The sequence below is a fragment of the Osmerus eperlanus genome, chromosome 4 (genome assembly GCF_963692335.1).
Source record: "Osmerus eperlanus chromosome 4, fOsmEpe2.1, whole genome shotgun sequence".
Lineage (NCBI taxonomy): Eukaryota > Metazoa > Chordata > Actinopteri > Osmeriformes > Osmeridae > Osmerus > Osmerus eperlanus.
Genome location: NC_085021.1, coordinates 3,293,824 through 3,307,042, shown reverse-complemented (window position 1 = coordinate 3,307,042; position 13,219 = coordinate 3,293,824). Strand labels below are relative to the sequence as shown.

The following is a 13,219-nucleotide window of genomic DNA, read 5'->3' as shown; positions in this document are numbered from 1 at the left end:
TGATGAAAGTAAGTATGTTTATATAGATACATTGCATTTTAAAGCTAGACAGAACAGTGTTCAATTTTCCTTTTTTAACAAGCTTGATGCTTGACCCATACATGGCACTGTAATACTGTGTGTGTGTGTGGGGGGGGGGCATTTTCCTGGCATGGTTGGGTTCAGTTGTGCCCTTAGATGGAAGGGTTACTGCAAATATGACCTTTGATGAATATATTAATTCTCTATGAAACATTTCTATCCTGATGGGATTGCACTTTCAGGATGACAATGCCCCCATCCACAGGGGACAAGGGCGTGAAAAACAACATAAATAATACAATTTGAATGGGGGTAACATAGCTTGGATGTTTTGTATCCTTGTTTGCATGGTTGGCAGAGGGATAGTGGTGCTGTTTTGTTGAAGGCAGGAAGGGGATGTCTGGGATGAGCAGGTGGTTGCTGGTGGGGTGAATGCCCCTATGATATGAACCGGAAGGGGAGGGGTTACAGTTCATTCTGGTGGATTTTTTGGGGGGTTGGGCAACTTTTTATGGTGATATGGTTAAGAAATTATTATTGTTATGACATTATTGTATGTTTTGATGGAAACATTGGACACGCATGTTGGATTCAGCATGTTATGTATGACCTCTTGTTCAAAATTGTGATGTAATGTGTAGGAACACCAATAGGTATACTAAGACCTATCTTTGAATAGCATGGAATCATATTATGCTGTTTAGTTGAATATTTTGACTATCTAAAAAAAAAAGGTCTTTCTTTGGGATGAAATTCTGACACCATCGGCAAAAGTTGGAAAGTTTTTCAATAGGACCACTGTTCGTGTGATCAGAAAACCAGAGCTGGAGAATGGCTTGCCAAGTTGCGATATAAATAACGCCAATCCTATATTAAATATAAACAAGCATAATTGAAAATCAAAGCAAGGTTGACCACATACCTTGAGGTCTAACAAGGGACACGGACAACGAAGAGGAGTTACATTTGATGATATGCACAGAATTTAACTTGGGATTGTACACTTCCTTAATCAGGAAGCCTAAGAGGGTCAGATGGCTGAGCAGTTCGGAAATCGGGCTATTAATCAGAAGCTTGCCGGTTCGATTCCTGGCTGTGAAATTTGACATTGTGTCCTTGGGCATGGTATTTCACCCTACTTGCCTCGGGGGGAATGTCCCTGTCCCCTACTTACTGTAAGTCCCTCTGGATAAGTGTGTCTGCTAAATGACTAAATGTAAATGTAATCAGTTTACCCCGACCTGAAACCATGTACATGTACAATCAAATTATGTGCAAAAAAGTAGTCGCTTGCATAAACTTGATCAAACTCCTGTTTTCTGAAAATTGTTTCTGACAAAATAAAAGTCTGAAATGTCTGGCACACTCTTCTCACTGTCCGTGTGTTTCTAATCTTGGTGTTGGTATGTTGAGTTATGTTTGTACGCAGGGACATCACCAGAGATTCATGGATAGGGGGGCTAAGCCTCTTTTAGGGGGTCTGGACTTACTCCCCCAGAAGTAGCTAACCAAAATGTAAGCTACAAGTAGGCCACTGTCTCAAGAGAATTTAGCAGCCTCTGCTGCAGCAGCCTCCTCCAGGTTCTGGTGCCCTACGAGTAAGAAGTTTAAGATGCGATGGAACTAGTGTCTTTTTCTCTATGTCTCAGGATGGAATGGTTGATGAAAAACAAAAGAATCACAGAGAAAATATATTGACTGATTTGGCAGATTTGTTTTGGGCTATTGTAGGATGCTGTGCCAGCTATGTTGAAATTAGTCTTGCTTTAAACTTTGCTGCCATTCCCATGTCTGTCTTTGAATATTCACTGTATGTCTAAGTAGAAGAAGGAACATTACATCTTAGAAGGTCAATATGAATATTTAAACATCTAGTCAAGCATAGTACAGTCAGAAGTGTTCTCATGTCTGCTAATTTTACAAGTATAGGAATGTGTGGCGTGGGATATTAAAGAATGTATAATACATTACAACACATATTCTAGAACTGTAATCACCAGCTGCATATATCTATAATCCCAGTTATTAATATGTGTGGCATTTTAATCACTGAATGCATCACGGGCACTGTGCACGAGTGAATATAACAACAGGATTTATGAAGGATGCATGTCTTAAAGTTATGTATTGTGCTTATTAAAGTTATGTCTTATGAAACTTAGAAGTGTGCTCAGGCTTAAACATAGGGTCTCACACTGAGTGTGGGAAGCAGGCTGTTCTTTGTGTCTCTATCTCTTCATTTTCAGAAACAACCTTGAATCTGGGTGGAGATGGCACCCGAGCAGGTGGGACGCGTAGGCAAGAACAACTCCCTGACGCACGAGAGAACAAGCTCAACCCTTTTTTGATACTTGTGTTTTCAATTGCATTGTATATGATATGCTGGGGCAGGGAAAGATAGCCAGTTGGACTTCGTGAACCAGCCCAAACTCTGTTGCGGGTAGGGAAACTTAGACAACCCCAGAGCTCTGTACTTGTTGATTTCCAACTGCTGCATTAAAGCTGATATTATCGGACCTCTGCGACTCCAGACCACTCTTTCTAGAACACAGATTTGTGTCATTGAATACCATCATTACATATTGGAATAGACACAAAGATTTTGAATCCTTCAATATGGGGATGGTTATAGCTCAGTAGAACAGTATTTGACTATTATTTAATTGCATCTGCAAGAAGCTACTGTCTTAGGTTCAAATTCTTAAACTAGCATTTGCTAAATTAATTCATTTATCCGGGTTATATGGTATTAATTACATGTAGACATTTTAGATTTAAGGGGGTCTACAGTGTTCTTGTTTGTTTTACTTCCACATGATTGTGACGATAGAGTACCTAGTGAGCTCCTTAGTCAAACAGAATTATCTTATGGATACTTACTTCCCTTGCATAACATGTACCTACAGTATACATAATCAGATCTGTACAAGCACTTGTTCTTAGGCGCCATCTGGTGGAAAATAATATTGGTGAATTTATATAAACAGTGTCTTGCAAAAGTATTCACTCTTGACCAATCTTGCATTTTACTGAATTACAAATTCGGGTCTTAAATACTTGCATTCAAGTTATTATATATTTAATTTCTCATTAAAATCAATGTCACCTTACAATGATTGCTTTAGAAATTCAGAATTGTTTAAAGCAGGAAAAATGGGCATGCGTACGAATTTGAGTGACTTGACAAGGGGCAAATTTGGATGGTTAGACAATTGGGTCAGAGCATCTCCAAAACTGCAGCTCATGTGGGGTGTTCCCGGTCTGCAGTGGTCAGTACCTGTCAAAAGTGGCCCAAGGATGGAAAAGCGGTGAATTGGCGACAAGGTCATGGGCGGTTAAGGCTCATTGATGCACGTGGGGAGAGAAGGCTGGCCCGCATGGTCTGATCAGATGAGCTACTGTAGCTCAAATTGCTAAGTTCATGCTGGTTCTAATAGAAAGGTGTCAGAACACACAGTGCATCGCAATTTGTTGCATATGGGGCTGCGTAGCCACAAACCTGTCAGGGTGCCCATGCTGACCCCTGTCCACGGCTGAAAGCACCTACAATGGGCATGTGAGCATCAGAACTGAACCACGGAGCAGTGGAAGAAAGAGGCCTGGTCTGATGAATCACATTTTCTTTTACATCACATGGATGGCCGGGTGCCTGTTCTTTGCTTACCTGGATAACACATGGCACCAGGATGCACTTTGGGAACAAGGCAAGCCGGGACAAGCTACCTAAGCATTGTTGCAGACTGTGGTGGAAAATCTGAAGACACTGTGTACTCGAATAGTCAGGATGCCGGATTAATACAAATTATTTATTCTGTACCATACATTACCTAACAGAGCGCTCTGTGATTGATCCACTGGAGGACACGTGTCGTTTCAGTCGAGTGATACCGACTCAAATACACACCCAGGGTCCTATTTTGCACCCAGTGCAATTGACTTTGTACACCGACGCATGTATCATTCCTATTTTGCACCCGACGCACAGCGGACTTTTCCCTCCACAGACGCACGTCGGTAAATTATGGAATGAATTTGCGCTCCCGGGGGCGGTTCAGCGAAAAGAGGAGGCGTGTTCCGGCGCAAACGTTCCCTGGTGCTATTTTGCACTTTCAGAAAACAATTCCGCCACACACCAGGAAAAACTTAGTCTAAAGTCAGTGGCGCGTTATTCAGATGCTATTTTAAGGGCACATGCTTGGTTATAATGAAGCGTGTGCACAACGTACATATTGCTTCTCTCTTGAAGATGTTAAAAAAGGCAAAAATCTAGCTAACACATTTACCCAAATTATTCAGGCTAATTGCAGTAATGACGGATCAAACCTGTTTTACCAACATTTTGTCATTTAGCAGACGCTCTTTGAGACGTGAGACGCACCAACAGCGGCAAGACACATAGGTAGGCCTATATAAGGACGAAGCTAATTTGGGTGGGTTTCTCCCATCCCCATACGTCACTTCTCTGTCTTTTACGGCTCTGACGAGAACGTCGGTCTCCTCGGCTGTGAACCGCTCCTGGCATGCGCCTGGCAAATCCGCCATTATAATAGCAATCCGCCCTTGGAACAAGCGTGCCTGCTTTTAAAGGGAATGTGAGATGACGCTCTGATTGGTTTATTGCATGTTACACCCAAACCACACCTATGAGTAATGTAGCTACTTCAGACCAACCCATTTTAGATTTGTGTCGGGCGCAAGAGTCATTTATCCCGCCGGTATATTAGCAACAGCACCTGAGTTCTGCCCACAAAGTTACTTGCGTTTCGCATTTGATACTTGCGTTTCATATCGTTAAAATAGGGCCCCTAGTCTTATATAGACTCACAACATCTGGTCATTCTAAAAAAAGATAGAAGATAGAAGGCCGTATAAGATGCTCCACCCATCCCCCAGGGTCTACTGTCCCACAGGATGGTGAGAAGCCTCTGGACAAACAAGCATTACCTTTCAGCCTGCGCCTGTTTCCCCAACTCATTTCTGCAAAGTGTCAGGATGTTCCTTAACAATAGATATAAAACCATTGTAATTCAAATCACGTCTCAAAACCCACAAAATTCTATCACATTTCCATTTTATTTTTTAAACAATATCCCTCACATCTAAACCAGATCAGTCTATAACAGGGGTGGGGAACCTTTTTTCTGCCAAGGGCCATTTGGATATTTATAAAATCATTCGGGGGCCGTACAGTATTATCAACTTAAGAACGTGCCTGCTATATTTGGTCAAACATTTAATTAACTCACCCCTAATGTGATGGCTGGAACTGCTTCTCTTTAGTGAGGTTTGTGATGTTAGCTGGCACGGATGCAGCCTGCTTTGACAAGGGATGCATCGAACATTTCTTGGGGGGTATTATTTTTTATATTGCTACCATTTTTGAGACTGCTTATCGATCTGAGTGTTAATCAGGCGCGGAGCCATACGTTGTAAACATTCGGGGCTTAGCCCAAACCAACAACGTATTCTGGGTTTGATGTGCTAGAAAGGAATTCCACCCTTAATGGGAGCGCACAGAGCGCGCAAGCGAAATTTATTGGTACATTGGTACGCAACGCTGTGCGCCTCCACGGTCCTCTTCCACATATTAAAATAGTGCTGCTGCCAACGAATAATGCACCTAATAATATGGTTCCTGCAGTGCCATGGCGGGCCGGACCAAATGATTTCCGGACGTTCCCCACCCCTGGTCTATAAGTAAGAATGAAAATAACCATTAAACAAGTATACAACAACAATTAGTTAAAGACACCGTCACTTGCTGTATTATTGGGAATAAATGTGCAACATACATCAAACTCCTGCCTTTTTGTTTCCTTCACTAAAGTTCCCTACAAACTCCTCTTTTACATTAGCATAACTTTTCTCAAAACATTCAAACTTCTGTTCTGGAACAGTAATAAAATTAACTGGAATAACTTCCCTCCCCTCTTGCTCTTGATTGAGCAATTGATTCAGTGAGCATAGGACGTACCTCTTCAAAACGTACTCTGTACTCAAATGAATACCATTCATCAGCTTCAACAGTTCTTAGGACAGCTTAACAATGTTTCGAAAGAGTCAAATAACCACCATCAGCACATCTATTTTCCATAAGCCCAGTTTCACTATGGTTTTACGTATATACTTGGTTATAACTGAAATCATAACAACTAGTCGAATTAAATAGTACTGGCATTATCAATAGAACATCTTCCTTTCCTATAACTTGCTTTACAGAAAACTTAGCAAATGTATTCAAAGAACCAATCTGCAAATCTGAATTCATACTATCATTTACATCCCCCTCTATTTTGTTCAGCAATTGCATTGTTACCGGTGGAACAGTTGAAATCATTGCATCTGTTGTCATAGCATCATTAGAATTGTTCATACGTTACCAAATCACATCTCTTTTGTCAAAGACATGAGAAAAACTATCGCCACTATTCCAAACCAGAATTTAGTCTGTATGATTCTCAAATGAAATATAGTCCACATAATTTTCTTAACATAGCCATAAACCAAACATGTTCACCCTTTTACCGTTGACCATTTTCCCCACAATCAGCTTACATAGGCTAGTATAACATAACTATTTTGCTGCAGACAAAATAGTCAGTTAGTTTTAACTGTATCATAACCACAAAAGTATATGAAACCATCAGACACATCCCAAATCATTTCAGAACGAAGGTTATAATAACCCTCTTTATGAACTAATACCATTATTAAAACAAACTTATCACAGCCTAACCTTTTGTCCAAAACATTATTCCAGGCCTTTATAAAACACCCAAATAAAACTTTAAACCAATGACAATTAAACCCACAAGTGTTTTTTTACACGTTATTTTCCAAACAATCCCAAGATTTCACAATTTCCACCTAAAATGTTAGCCCATATACCCCTTTAAAGGATATTCATGGTTCCCTTTTCAAAACATCACATATTGTGTAAAACCAACCAACTTCTTCACATCCATCATCTGTTCTCTTGCTTCATTTCTTAACCTTTCAACATCCACTCTAAACCAACCTTTCATGATAACCTTCTAATCACTTCCTCATAACCCTTCTCATACATTTCCTTAAACAAAAATAAAATAACAATATAGCTGCAAGCAGCAATGAGGTGGCCAAACCGGTAAAGCAGGTAAAATGAACAAAAAACATTTTAGACATCCTCAGAACAGGGTTCTGAGTAAATGCACACTGTAAACCTTTGATGTAAATTTACAGCTAAAATCTCACAGTATCTTACTGTTTTAATGTTATACAGGATCATACTGTAAGTGGCAATGCATTCTGGGAGAAAATAATGATATTACAGCACCATCTCCATAATGTTGCAGATTACAGGACTTTACTGTTAATCGCAGTGCATCTCGGGAAAATAAAGAAAAAAGCGGGAATTACACTTTGAATTTGAACATATTTATTTTTCTGACCAGTCTATTTTAAGACATGCAGCACATTTCGCTGTTGCTACTCTTTCCAAATTATGCTTTAAGGGAAAATATGTGTGATTAGCAGCTAATAATTAGTGAGAAAATATTTAGCATATAACAGGACTATATCTTACGAGTCTATTATTTGTATGAGTGTGTGCGTGTGTGTGGGGGGGGGGGGGGGGGAGGGGGAAGGACACGAGAGATCCGTGACACTTTTTCTCACGGTGACTTTTTCTCACGGACTCAGTCGGTGATGCGCAGTCTCTGAGAAGGAAAGCGCATGGACAGTAGCAGCTGCAGCAAGAGGACGCGATTCAGCGGTTTTTTCAACATTTATGTAAGTTTCAAAATCTTTTTGTTTGCCTGCATGCCTTGAAATGTTATTAGTATAGTTTTATCGATTTATTTTTTGTCATAAATGGCAGCAGATCACTCAGTAACATTAACGTTAAGCTAGCTAGCTAGTAAAGTTAAGCATCAGTTGATGTTGTTAGCTAATGTTAGTTGACAGGTCACGGTCACTAACATTACCACTAACACAATTAGTTAGCTAGCTACCGTTAGAAGATTTTCCTCAATGAGCCTAACGTTATACTGTACAGACATTTTGGCGTTCTTTAAAAATAAAACCTAAAAATCCTCAACCCAAAATTTGTATTTTTCAAAAACACTTTTGGCGGACTTTTTTTAACGAACATTTGAAACGGTTCTATTGTAAACTGGGTGGCTTCATATTTGCTCCTTTTCCCATCTTAAACTAACTTTAGTTAACAGACCTTTTTCTTCTTTTTTTAGCTAACGAACATTTCAAAATGTTCCTTTGTCAACTTTGTGGTCATGACTGTGACACAAAATTTGCATTTGTTCCCTAACCTATCCTTTAGATGTGCCCTACCTAATTGTAAGCGTACATTCAGAAACATAACTGTTTTCAAAACTCATGTATATAGAGATCACCCAGATAAAAATAAGAGGCCATCTGGTAACGTTAATGCTACAAGTCATTTTGTCGGCCATGAAACAATACTGTCTTGTCATGTGGATTTTTGCACCGTCAAGTGTGACAATATTTCAAATATGTTCTCTCATTTAAAGAGCCATATTAGAGAAGGCAAGTCAGTTTCTTGTCCACATACAAACTGTGATAAAATATTCTCTGTGGTGTCTACATTTTCATCACATTTGTCAAGGATGCACAAAAAAAGTACAGTAGGAGGTGTTGCAAGCCATCTGACTTCAGAAACAGGAGCAAATATTCAGATGGAGTGTGTCAGTGAGCAGGTCGAAGGCTTGAGTGAACAGACAGAAGTCATGGGTAGGCAGGCAGACATGTTGGCTGGCAAGGATAATGATGACACAGAGGGGGAGCATTCAGAGGTTTTTCTTGAACATGTAGATGAGTCCATTTTCTTGAACAGTTTGGCATTGTTTTATCTTAAACTGCAGGCAAAGCTGTTATTACCATCTTCAGTCATACAGTGCATTATTGAGGATTTCCAGGGCATACATGATATCAGCCAATCTAATGTATTCCATAAGCTTGTGTAACAGACGTGGTCTTGCAAGCTCCGTCAGAGGTATCGGGCAAATCGTCCCGCACTGGGTTCGAACTTACCACCTCTGGCTTCCCAAGCGCCACCACTACCAACTACGCCAACGAAAAGCTAGCTATTCATTGATGCGGGTGGCCTGTTACATACCTGAGGAGTGAGTTTCACCGATACACATCGGCTACATTTGCAGAGAAGCTGGTTGCCCGGGGAATCTCAAAGGGGGATATTAACAACATTTTAGATATCCTCAAATCCGAAGACCTATTCCGGGAATGCAACTCTGGTACATTAAAAACTGATAAAAGAAGAAAAACAGTTTTCAAAAATCAGTTCAGATATGTTGAACCAGTTCCTCTCTGTCTGGGTCAGAATGAGTCAGGAAAAGAATGCTTTGCCCAGTATGTGCCTGTGAAAGAGACACTCAAGTCACTTTTCCAGTGTGAATCAGTCAGGCAACAGGTTTATTCACATAAGGAGCAGGTGTGTTCCTCAGCTCAGCCGAAAGATACACTGGAGGATGTGTGGGATGGTACCAATGTGACAGAGCATGCATTATTTAAATCCGATGCTAACTCCTTGGGCCTCATACTATATCAGGATGCCTTTGAGGTTGCAAATCCACTAGGCTCGGGGAAAAAGAAGCATAAGATACTTGCTGTTTACTTTACACTGGCCGATATTGCTCCCCACAACCGGTCAAGTATGGATCAAATGCAGCTGGTTTTATTATGTAGAGAGCAGGATTTTAAGTACTTTGGCCAAGACAAAGTATTTAGCTCACTTGTAACAGATCTAAAAGATCTAGAGGAAAATGGTGTGGCTAAATCGGCTGGCCTAACTCAGAGAAAATCGGAAAGCAGAATGGGCCTAGAAAGTTGTAATCAGTGCATCTCTTATTTAGATAGCCACATCAATAAAAAACAGGGTTTTCTGCAGTGCATTATAGTAAAGGCTGTCATGACCTAACAAACCATGGGCTATAGGGGAAAATACACTGACGGAAAGTCATCAGGGTTTGTATTTGTTGGGTAAAGCCACAATGCCATAGATAAAACTAATATTTTGTTTAGCCATACGTATGAAGACATAGAATCAAATCGTGTGGATATGTAAATAAATTCAGATCAAATTAATTTATGTACAGTGAAATCATATTGTTGCCATTTCTATTAACTATTCATATTTTTTTTCAGGTCCAACTTTGCTGACTGATCAGCGCTGGTTTGTGAGCGTGGAGGGCCAGGTTGTCAGTGAGGGAGTGTCCTTTGTGCTGGGGCTTGCTGTTCTGATGTCAACGTACTACAACTTTAACCTGCAATACCAGGACAATGCTGCATGCTCATTGGAGTTCATTCAGAGGTAGGAGATTTCCCACACATATTACACACCTGGATTGACTTTTTATTGATTAAGTGCTCCAAGATTAGAATTTCAGTAGCTAAAGCTGCTGATGTACTACAAGCATATACATTTACTAAAATGTAAAAAATAATAAAAATACTTAGGGGTTTGACATCTTTTCGCGACACTAAATCTGGATTGGGTGAAACCAGACCAAAACCATAGGTCTGCTTGTGCGCAGCTCATTTGGTGTACAATGTGCAGCACACAATAGGCTGCTTTACCGTAAGTACCTATCGTCACCCGTCATGCTGTAGCGGCAGCCCTGTAACTATATGCACAACCAGAGCAACGTCATAGGAAGTCTCTGAACAGATTCACGCCCACTTTTAGGGGAAAACAATCCCGCGTTCCCCATAGACGACAACAGCGTAACGACAGAGGAAATGTAAATCACTCCAAACTTTTACTTTAAACAAACCGTTTTGAATTAATAACTATGCTGAAAGGTTGCTGAGTAGTTTGTTGCACCAACAACACATCCAAAAACTCTGGTCTTCGATTTGTCCTCTTGCCATGTCCTAAAGTAGATCCTGATAGATTTGGCTTTGGCTCCAGGCTATAGACCGGACCGGCTCCAGGCTATAGACTAGACAGGCTCCAGGCTATAGGCCAGACCAGCGGCGTTCAAACTTAGTTTATTAAGGTATCGTGCTCAGGTTCATCCAAGGTCACAATATAAACATTAGACGTGTATAAAACAAACCATCTGTTTAACAAGAAATAAATCCACACACATTTGTCAAAATTGCGTCAAATTGCATTGACTTCTATGGGACCGTCTGTTTTCTATCCCCCAAAAGGGGGCGCGGCATTGAGTTTTAGCGAAGTACCCGTATGTGCCGGTTGTGCGTATACCGTCAAGCAGCATTGTTACATTTTGTGACATTTCAAAATAAAATAATATTTTTCCTCATTAAAGTTTTCTAAAATAATACTATAAAAACACAGCTCTTATGTTCATGAAATGTTCTCCACAAATACAGGATGAAAAAAGTCAACTTATAATAAAATAATTGTATTAAGCTTTAAAATATTTTTTTCCTTTGGAATGTGTAGTTATACATTGGTATAAATAATATACCGTTTTTAAACTTGTTTAGTAGCTGAATACTACTTACTATAATACAAAAAAAAATACAAATTAAGCTGTAGCTCCTTTAACACTGAAAGTCTATATGTTCTCCTACAAAATTAACCGTTTCTTCACTAACCTAAAGCATTTGTGTTGTTATGTTGTCATTTAGAATCTGCATGGGGATTAATCCTGAGAGAGGATCAAAGGCATACAGTGGACAGCAGAAAAACTGGAAAGATGGTCCAGAAGAAACCATCAACAGTGAACCCGCATGTCTGCACCCTAATCAGGAAGCTCAACGACTTCAAGTGGGACTTTGTTTGATCTTTTCTCATTGTTTTAAGCGCAGATACCATTTGTCTTTCATCAGTGAACAATATATGCCGATAAAGGGCCAATACTCATTTTGTGTTGTTTAGTTTAGTTATATACAGCAGTTTCCCTGTTTGTAGTGTATTGGGATTGTGACTGGCTATTAGGGGTGGTACGGTTCACAAAACCCACGGTTCGGTACAGCAGTAAGAGGTTAGTGACCATTAACAGTGTACTGACAAACCGAGCGCTACACACATGCTCCGAACCGAGACTAGCGAACCGAGCGGTTCGGGTGTTTTTTCATGAACCGTACCACCCCTACTGGCTATATAATAGTGTGTGTATAATAATCTGCCTCAGATGATTTAGATCGAAAATGATAGACACATTTTCCATTGCACGTAGACAAGTGCCTTTGTTTTTTTCTTCTGGTGCGTATGTTCAACGTCACAAACACGCCGCAAAACGGGTGTTAACTTTTTCTGCTACGGCTTTGATACAGTTCACAAAACTGCAAACTCTGATGTACGTATACTCACATGATATTTACAGTATAAATAAAGAGTTAATTAGATTTTGAATCTTGCCTTTTTTTCATTGTTATTTAGGACTGATATTTTTCTGTAGTCTTCCCTAAGGTAGAGTTTAAAGCTGCAATTTTTTTAGATTTTTATAATAGGATTTCTTTATGCTGCCAACACAAGTGTATAAATGTAAAACAAATTCAATAATATGTTTATTTACAGTAATTTAAAAAAACATGAACATATTTTTAGATTTTCAGATTTACAGTGTAATATTGGCAGCTGCCAGTAAAATACAGTAAATTCAAATAATACAGTAAGAAACTGTATGTCTATTTACAGTAAAGCATCTTAAATTTAAAATACAGTATGCCTACAGTAAATAAACAGTAGTTTACTGGCGAAGCTGCTGCCAGTATATTACTGTAAATTTATATAATACAGTTAGTAACTGTATACCTGTTTACAGTTAAGTACTGTAGTTTTGAAATACAGTATTCTTACTGTAAATAAACAGTAGTTTACTGGCGAAGCTGCTGCCAGTATATTACTGTAAATTCATATAATACAGTTAGTGACTGTATACCTGTTTACAGTTAAGTACTGTAGTTTTGAAATACAGTAAGATTACTGTAAATAAACAGTAGTTTACTGGCAAAGCTGCTGCCAGTATATTACTGTAAATTCATATAATACAGTTAGTGACTGTATACCTGTTTACAGTTAAGTACTGTAGTTTTGAAATACAGTATGATTACTGTAAATAAACAGTAGTTTACTGGCAAAGCTGCTGCCAGTATATTACTGTACATTTACAGTAAAAAGTTTTACAGTGCAGCTTTGAATCCATCAAAGATTTGCTGAGATACGACCCAACTTCCTGTTTGCCGGCCT

The 13,219-nt window shown here is 39.4% G+C and overlaps 1 long non-coding RNA gene across 1 annotated transcript in view; it reads right to left on the bottom strand.

Moving 5' to 3' along the window:
* The window catches only part of LOC134018344 (uncharacterized), a 223,098-nt gene that overhangs the window by 78,192 nt on the left and 131,687 nt on the right, over positions 1-13,219 (bottom strand). The gene's annotated exons all lie outside the window — the stretch shown is intronic.